This window comes from Dendropsophus ebraccatus, unplaced genomic scaffold (assembly GCF_027789765.1).
Source record: "Dendropsophus ebraccatus isolate aDenEbr1 unplaced genomic scaffold, aDenEbr1.pat pat_scaffold_941_ctg1, whole genome shotgun sequence".
NCBI classification, from domain to species: domain Eukaryota; kingdom Metazoa; phylum Chordata; class Amphibia; order Anura; family Hylidae; genus Dendropsophus; species Dendropsophus ebraccatus.
This window is the reverse complement of record NW_027210541.1, coordinates 1-9547: the sequence shown is the minus strand read 5'-3', so window position 1 is coordinate 9547 and position 9547 is coordinate 1. Positions and strand designations below refer to the sequence as shown.

General features: G+C 47.2%; 1 pseudogene; it reads right to left on the bottom strand.

The window, feature by feature from the left end:
• Positions 1-3549: 3549 nt before the first annotated feature.
• LOC138781142 (zinc finger protein 41-like) lies at positions 3550-5066 on the bottom strand (annotated as a pseudogene).
• Between the last annotated feature and the right edge of the window lie 4481 nt (positions 5067-9547).

Genomic DNA, 9547 nt, shown 5'->3' with positions numbered 1-9547 from the left:
TCTCAGGCTATATATCATATGCTGCACACAGGCTATATATCATCCACTGCTCTCAGGCTATACTGTATATCATATGCTGCACACAGACTATATACAGTATATACCATATGCTGCACACAGACTATATACAGTATATACCATATGCTGCACACAGGCTATATGTCATATGCTGCACACAGAATATATACAGTATATACCATACTGTAGTGACGGCAGGGCTGTGTCAGTACACTACCGCAAACGATACACTGACCCATTAAGACGCTCAGCAGCGTGCGTGTGACGTCATCACGCCGCTGCCAAACAGGAGAGAGGTTCGGGCATCGCGGGGCTGCACTGTGAGCTTCCAGCCTGTCTGTACCGGAAGCTCACGCCGGCCCTGCATGGGGGAGACCTTTTCAGCCTGCCTCTGTACCTGCCTGATCCCCCGGCCGACCCATCACTCCCCTGAGCCCCCCCCCCCCCCCAAAACCGCCCGGGCGCGGACGTTAGCGCCGGGGCGGCGGAGGGGTTTAACGAAAAAAAAAAAAAATAATAGCTCCGGAACTTCCCTTCCGGGTGCCAGCTGGTGGGGGCCCCCTAGTGGTGGAGGCCCAGGGGCACGTGCCCCTTGTGCCCCCTCTTTAATCCGGCCCTGGCTGTACTACTGTAAGAGCTGCGGGCAGCATTATACATATATGTTACATGGAATCTGTCAGCTGTATTACTGTAAGAGCTGCGGGCAGCATTATACATATGTTACATGGAATCTGTCAGCTGTATTACTGTAAGAGCTGCGGGCAGCATTATACATATGTTACATGGAACCTGTCAGCTGTATTACTGTAAGAGCTGCGGGCAGCATTATATACAGTATATATGTTACATGGAATCTGTCAGCTATATTACTGTAAGAGCTGCGGGCAGCATTATACATATATGTTACATGGAATCTGTCAGCTGTATTACTGTAAGAGCTGCGGGCAGCATTATACATATATGTTACATGGAATCTATCAGCTGTATTACTGTAAGAGCAGCGGGCAGCATTATACATATGTTACATGGAACCTGTCAGCTGTATCACTGTAAGAGCTGCGGGCAGCATTATACATATATGTTACATGGAATCTGTCAGCTGTATTACTGTAAGAGCTGCGGGCAGCATTATACATATATGTTACATGGAATCTGTCAGCTGTGTTACCGTAAGAGCTGCGGGCAGCATTATACATATATGTTACATGGAATCTGTCAGCTGTATTACTGTAAGAGCTGCGGGCAGCATTATACATATATGTTACATGGAATCTGTCAGCTGTATTACTGTAAGAGCTGCGGGCAGCATTATACATATATGTTACATGGAACCTGTCAGCTGTATCACTGTAAGAGCTGCGGGCAGCATTATACATATATGTTACATGGAACCTGTCAGCTGTATTACTGTAAGAGCTGCGGGCAGCATTATACATATATGTTACATGGAATCTATAAGCTGTATTACTGTAAGAGCTGCGGGCAGCATTATACATATGTTACATGGAATCTATCAGCTGTATTACTGTAAGAGCTGCGGGCAGCATTATACATATATGTTACATGGAATCTATCAGCTGTATTACTGTAAGAGCTGCGGGCAGCATTATACATATATGTTACATGGAATCTGTCAGCTGTATTACTGTAAGAGCTGCGGGCAGCGTTATATGTTACATGGAATCTGTCAGATGTATTACTGTAAGAGCTGCGGGCAGCATTATACATATATGTTACATGGAATCTGTCAGCTGTATTACTGTAAGAGCTGCGGGCAGCGTTATGTTACATGGAATCTGTCAGCTGTATTACTGTAAGAACCACGGGCAGCATTATACATATATGTTACATGGAATCTGTCAGCTGTATTACTGTAAGAGCTGCGGGCAGCGTTATATGTTACATGGAATCTATCAGCTGTATTACTGTAAGAGCTGCGGGCAGCATTATACATATATGTTACATGGAATCTGTCAGCTGTATTACTGTAAGAGCTGCGGGCAGCATTATACATATATGTTACATGGAATCTGTCAGCTGTATTACTGTAAAAGCTGCGGGCAGCGTTATATGTTACATGGAATCTGTCAGCTGTATTACTGTAAGAACCACGGGCAGCATTATACATACAGCTGACAGATTCCATGTAACATATGTATAATGCTGCCCGCAGCTCTTACAGTGATACAGCTGACAGATTCCATGTAACATATATGTATAATGCTGCCCGCAGCTCTTACAGTGATACATCTGACAGATTCCATGTAACATATGTATAATGCTGCCCGTAGCTCTTACAGTGATACAGCTGACAGATTCCATGTAACATATGTATAATGCTGCCCGCAGCTCTTACAGTGATACATCTGACAGATTCCATGTAACATATGTATAATGCTGCCCGCAGCTCTTACAGTGATACAGCTGACAGATTCCATGTAACATATGTATAATGCTGCCCGCAGCTCTTACAGTAATACAGCTGACAGATTCCATGTAACATATATCACTGTAAGAGCTGCGGGCAGCTTTATACATATGTTACATGGAATCTGTCAGATGTAATACTGTAAGAGCTGCGGGCAGCATTATACATATATGTTACATGGAATCTGTCAGCTGTATTACTGCAAGAGCTGCGGGCAGCGTTATATGTTACATGGAATCTGTCAGCTGTATTACTGTAAGAACCACGGGCAGCATTACACATATGTTACATGGAATCTGTCAGCTGTATCACTGTAAGAGCTGCGGGCAGCATTATACATATATGTTACATGGAATCTGTCAGCTGTATCACTGTAAGAGCTGCGGGCAGCGTTATATGTTACATGGAATCTGTCAGCTGTATTACTGTAAGAACCACGGGCAGCATTATACATATATGTTACATGGAATCTGTCAGCTGTATCACTGTAAGAGCTGCGGGCAGCATTATACATATATGTTACATGGAATCTGTCAGCTGTATCACTGTAAGAGCTGCGGGCAGCGTTATATGTTACATGGAATCTGTCAGCTGTATTACTGTAAGAACCACGGGCAGCATTATACATATATGTTACATGGAATCTGTCAGATGTATCACTGTAAGAGCTGCGGGCAGCATTATACATATGTTACATGGAATCTGTCAGCTGTATTACTGTAAGAGCAGCGGGCAGCATTATACATATATGTTACATGGAATCAGTCAGCTGTATTACTGTAAGAGCTGCGGGCAGCATTATACATATATGTTACATGGAATCTGTCAGCTGTATTACTGTAAGAGCTGCGGGCAGCATTATACATATATGTTACATGGAATCTATCAGCTGTATTACTGTAAGAGCTGCGGGCAGCGTTATATGTTACATGGATGATGGTTATAGTCACATGTCATTTTGCTCTGGCTGTTCCCAGATTGTCCTGCGGCGCAGGGGACCCCATCACTACAGGGAGAGAGATGCAACAATTCAGTGTTGCGGTTGTGAGAGTAAACGAGACTCTTCTTCCCGGTAATAATCACTCGGCTCTCTAATCTCTTAACAATCACGTTTATTGTATAGTTTTTCTCCTATGGCATTTCTCACATTTCATACAAGAACAGGTTTCATCCTCACGTGTTTTCAATTTTGTTCTTCTATGAAAAAAAAACAAAAACATTTTTCACACATAAAGTATGAACACTTTTGACTTGTCGAACAAGATAGGATTTATCTGAAAAACATTTTCCACATTCTGAATATGACTATTGCGTCTTCCCTGAGTGAATTTTCTCATGTCTACTAAGAGATGACTGATTTGTAAAACATTTCCCACACTCTGAACATGAATATGGCTTTATCCCTGAGTGACTTATCTCATGTAGTGCAAGAGTTGACAGACTTCTATAACATTTTCCACACTCTGAACATGGATGTGGTTTTCCTCTTGTGTGAATAAGCATGTGTTTAACAAGACTTTGTTTACTTGTAAAACTTTTCTCACACTCTGAACATGAGTATGGCTTCTCTCCAGTGTGAATTCTCTCATGTATAACAAGCTGTGATTTTTCTGTAAAGCATTTCCCACACTCTGAGCATGAATATGGTTTTGCTCCTGTGTGAATTCTAACATGTGTAATAAGGTGGGATTTGCTTGTAAAACATTTTCCACATTCTGCACAACAAATATGGTTTCTCTCCTGTGTGGCTTCTCTTATGTTATAGCAAGCTGTGATTTATCTATAAAGAATTTACCACATTCTGAGCATGGATATGGTTTTTCACCTGTGTGAATTCTCACATGTGTAATAAGATCAGATTTTGTTATAAAACATTTTCCACATTCTGAACATAAATATGGTTTCTCTCCTGTGTGAATTCTCTCATGTATTACAAGATGTGATTTACTTATAAGCATTTCCCGCATTCTGAGCATGAAAATGGTTTCTCTCCCGTGTGACTTCTCTCATGTATAACCAGCTGTGTCCTGCGTTATAAAACATTTTCCACATTCAGAACATGAATACGGCTTGTTCCCTGAGTGAATTTTCTGATGATCTTTGAGTTTTGCCTTTGGTACTAAAACACTTCCCACATTCTGAACATGAAAACGGCTTCTCCCCTGTGTGACTTCTGTCATGTCTAACAAAATCAGATTTATATAAAAAGCATTTTCCACATTCTGAACATAAAAATGGCTTCTCTCCAGTATGAATTCTCATGTGTTTAGAAAGATCTGATCTTCTTGTAAATTCTTTTCCACATTCACCACAATGAAACCTTGTCTCATCTTCCTGCCCCGTCCCTGTGGTCGCAGTGTGTGAGCAGTCAGGAGAAGGTTCCTCATGGTCAGGAGGATTATATGATAGATCTGTAGTGTGACGTCCTGGATGTACAGTAAGGGGGAGGAGGGCTTCTCCTGAGGAGCGCTGCTCCGCACCGACAGCTTCTGCTTTATAAATCAGAGATAACATGGAGGTTTCCTCAGATTTGGGATTTTCTGTTATGGATAAAAATGAATTTTGTATAACAAAAAAAAAACAATCAAATCATAAAAGTTTATAATATTTCTAGTCAACTGGAAGCACATGTATAATGTAAGGGGGGAGGAGATGGAGTGGGGTGGAAGCACATGTATAATGTAAGGGGGGGAGGAGATGGAGCAGGGGGGAAGCACATGTATAATGTAAGGGGGGGAGGAGAGGGAGCGGGGGTGGAAGCACATGTATAATGTAAGGGGGGGAGATGGAGCAGGGTGGAGGCACATGTATAATGTAAGGGGGGGAGGAGATGGAGTGGGGTGGAAGCACATGTATAATGTAAGGGGGAGGAGGAGATGGAGCGGGGTGGAGGCACATGTATAATGTAAGGGGGGGAGGAGATGGAGCGGGGTGGAGGCACATGTATAATGTAAGGGGGGGAGGAGATGGAGCAGGGTGGAAGCACATGTATAATGTAAGGGGGAGGAGGAGATGGAGCGGGGTGGAAGCACATGTATAATGTAAGGGGGGGGAGGAGATGGAGCGGGGTGGAAGCACATGTATAATGTAAGGGGGGAGGAGATGGAGCGGGGTGGAAGCACATGTATAATGTAAGGGGGGGGAGGAGATGGAGCGGGGTGGAAGCACATGTATAATGTAAGGGGGAGGAGGAGATGGAGCGGGGTGGAAGCACATGTATAATGTAAGGGGGAGGAGGAGATGGAGCGGGGTGGAAGCACATGTATAATGTAAGGGGGGGAGGAGATGGAGCGGGGTGGAAGCACATGTATAATGTAAGGGGGGAGGAGATGGAGCGGGGTGGAGGCACATGTATAATGTAAGGGGGGGGAGGAGATGGAGCGGGGTGGAAGCACATGTATAATGTAAGGGGGGAGATGGAGCGGGGTGGAAGCACATGTATAATGTAAGGGGGGAGGAGATGGAGCGGGGTGGAAGCACATGTATAATGTAAGGGGGGAGGAGATGGAGCGGGGTGGAAGCACATGTATAATGTAAGGGGGGGAGGAGATGGAGCGGGGTGGAAGCACATGTATAATGTAAGGGGGGGAGGAGATGGAGCGGGGTGGAAGCACATGTATAATGTAAGGGGGGGGAGGAGATGGAGCGGGGTGGAAGCACATGTATAATGTTAAGGGGGGGGGAGGAGATGGAGCGGGGTGGAAGCACATGTATAATGTAAGGGGGGGGGAGGAGATGGAGCGGGGTGGAAGCACATGTATAATGTAAGGGGGGGGAGGAGATGGAGCGGGGTGGAAGCACATGTATAATGTAAGGGGGGGGAGGAGATGGAGCGGGGTGAAGCACATGTATAATGTAAGGGGGGGGAGGAGATGGAGCGGGGTGGAAGCACATGTATAATGTAAGGGGGGGGAGGAGATGGAGCGGGGTGGAAGCACATGTATAATGTAAGGGGGGGAGGAGATAAAGCGGGGTGGAAGCACATGTATAATGTAAGGGGGGGGGAGGAGATGGAGCGGGGTGGAAGCACATGTATAATGTAAGGGGGAGGAGATGGAGCGGGGTGGAAGCACATGTATAATGTAAGGGGGGGGAGGAGATGGAGCGGGGTGGAAGCACATGTATAATGTAAGGGGGGAGGAGGATGGAGCGGGGTGGAAGCACATGTATAATGTAAGGGGGGAGGAGATGGAGCGGGTGGAAGCACATGTATAATGTAAGGGGGGAGGAGATGGAGCGGGGTGGAAGCACATGTATAATGTAAGGGGAGGGAGATGGAGCGGGGTGGAAGCATATGTATAATGTAAGGGGGGGAGGAGATGGAGCGGGGTGGAAGCACATGTATAATGTAAGGGGGGGAGGAGATGGAGCGGGGTGGAAGCACATGTATAATGTAAGGGGGGAGGAGATGGAGCGGGGTGGAAGCACATGTATAATGTAAGGGGGGGAGGAGATGGAGCGGGTGGAAGCACATGTATAATGTAAGGGGGGGAGGAGATGGAGCGGGGTGGAAGCACATGTATAATGTAAGGGGGGAGGAGATGGAGCGGGGTGGAAGCACATGTATAATGTAAGGGGGGAGGAGATGGAGCGGGTGGAAGCATATGTATAATGTAAGGGGGGGAGGAGATGGAGCGGGTGGAAGCACATGTATAATGTAAGGGGGGGGGGGGTAGATGGAGCGGGTGAAACCATCATATAAAGAGGGGGGAGTGAATTTCTTTTTTTTTGTCAGAACCAGATGTGGATTAGACTGGATTTCAAGTCACATACAAATGAATAAAATAATAGAGAAAAGAAAAAAATAAATAAAACACACACGATGATGTATACATGTATACAGTTACGGGCTGCCTCTCTGCTCCTACCATAACACTACAGCAGAGCTGCAATACCACATACTGAGCACTAGAGTGGCGCTGTCTCTGAAAGAAAGCAGCTATAGAGTCACTCATCCTAGATATCCCCTGTGATAAGCGGAACCATTTGGAGTCATGTCCTCCATTCCCCACTCAATCATACATAGGCTGCCAATAAAACACAGCAATCGCTGAGCTCATATGCATATTTAAATTTATAAGGGGCAATGCATTAGTGGAGACTCTTCAGTGAGTACTCCATTTGATATTCTTGTCGCTGTTCTCCCTGAGCTCAGCGATTGTTGTGTTTTGTTGGTCTATTTTTCATTGCCCCTTTTAGCCAGAATCCTACTCCACACTGACGAGGGGCAACTACCCCGAAACGATCGTCTGTGGATGGATTCCTGCCTTGGTAACCCTTGTCATGTCGCAATACTCGCCACAGAGTTAGACTTTGACGTAAAAGGGGCTACCCTGGTGTTTCCCTATTTATGTTCCAATACTCGCAACCGAGTGGGACTTAAGGGGCTACGTATCAGGGTGGTTTGGTGATCTCCCCACTGGGAGGCACCCCCTTGGCAATAGGCTTCCCTCCCCGGAGGGATATCTGGCTATTCCCGTGTTTTGAGACTCGTAACTCCTCAGACTCCACAGACCCTTCTTTTCAATAGTTGTATTGTACATATATAAAGCATACAGCAGTGTTATACACGGATACAGCTGTGTACACTGCCATTAGTATAGGTGGGTATTCACATTAGTGTTCAGGGGTTGAATACAGAGTCCAGTTAAGCTCCACCCCCCCCCCACCCCCCTCTAATCCCATCTCATCTCACTGCTGCAAGGATATGTTCACACTAAGCAAGTGGGGCGGCCTCTGCTCTCCGCTCAAAGAATTGACATGTCAGTTCTCTGAGAGGACGAGAGTGGAGGCGCGCGAGCCCTTCCATAGAGATGCGGTCAGACACTGAAGCACCATGACAGCTCCCATCATGGAAGACGTACCATGACAGCTCCCATCACGGAAGACGCACCATGACAGCTCCCATCACGGAAGACGCACCATGACAGCTCCCATCACGGAAGACGCACCATGACAGCTCCCATCACGGAAGACGCACCATGACAGCTCCCATCACGGAAGACGCACCATGACAGCTCCCATCACGGAAGACGCACCATGACAGCTCCCATCACGGAAGACGCACCATGACAGCTCCCATCACGGAAGACGCACCATGACAGCTCCCATCACGGAAGACGCACCATGACAGCTCCCATCACGGAAGACGCACCATGACAGCTTCCCATCACGGAAGACGCACCATGACAGCTTCCCATCACGGAAGACGCACCATGACAGCTCCCATCACGGAAGACGCCACCATGATAGCTCCCATTACAGAAGACGCACCATGACAGCTCCCATCACGGAGACGCACCATGACAGCTCCCATCACGGAAGACGCCCACTGACAGCTCCCATCACGGAAGACGCCACCATGACAGCTCCCATCCCGGAAGACGCCACCATGACATCTCCCATCCTGAAGGAAACACATGACAGCTCCCATCACGGAAGACGCACCATGACATCTCCCATCATGAAGGAAACACCATGACAGCTCCCATCACGGAAGACGCACCATGACAGCTCCCATCCCGGAAGACGCACCATGACAGCTCCCATCCCGGAAGACGCACCATGACATCTCCCATCATGAAGGAAACACCATGACAGCTCCCATCACGGAAGACGCACCATGACATCTCCCATCATGAAGGAAACACCATGACAGCTCCCACCACGGAAGACGCACCATGACAGCTCCCATCTCGGAAGACGCACCATGACAGCTCCCATCTCGGAAGACGCACCATGACAGCTCCCATCATGAAGGAAACACCATGACAGCTCCCATCACGGAAGACGCACCATGACAGCTCCCATCCCGGAAGACGCACCATGACAGCTCCATCTCGGAAGACGCCACCATGACAGCTCCCATCCCGGAAGACGCACCATGACAGCTCCCATCATGAAGGAAACACCATGACAGCTCCCATCCCGGAAGACGCACCATGACACCTCCCATCCCGGAAGACGCACCATGACACCTCCCATCCCAAAAAGACGCACCATGACAGCTCCCATCATGAAGGAAACACCATGACAGCTCCCATCCCGGAAGACGCACCATGACAGCTCCCATCCCGGAAGACGCACCATGACAGCTCCCAT